Source organism: Branchiostoma belcheri, unplaced genomic scaffold (genome assembly GCF_001625305.1).
Source record: "Branchiostoma belcheri isolate BF01 breed outbred unplaced genomic scaffold, Haploidv18h27 scaffold2, whole genome shotgun sequence".
In the NCBI taxonomy this organism is placed as follows: Eukaryota; Metazoa; Chordata; class Leptocardii; order Amphioxiformes; family Branchiostomatidae; genus Branchiostoma; species Branchiostoma belcheri.
In genome coordinates, this window is record NW_017803490.1 from 7,099,732 (window position 1) to 7,099,965 (window position 234).

Below are 234 nucleotides of genomic sequence, written 5' to 3' on the forward strand. Positions count from 1 at the left end.
TGGAAAGTAGACTTCCTGTGGAATATATTATATGTAGTGTAACCTGCAGTTAGTTTGTGGAAAGTAGACTTCCTGTGGAATATATAATATGTAGTGTAACCTGCAGTTAGTTTGTGGAAAGTAGACTTCCTGTGGAATATATTATATGTAGTGTAACCTGCAGTCAGTTTGTGGAAAGTAGACTTCCTGTGGAATATATATATGTAGTGTAACCTGCAGTTAGTTTGTGGAAAG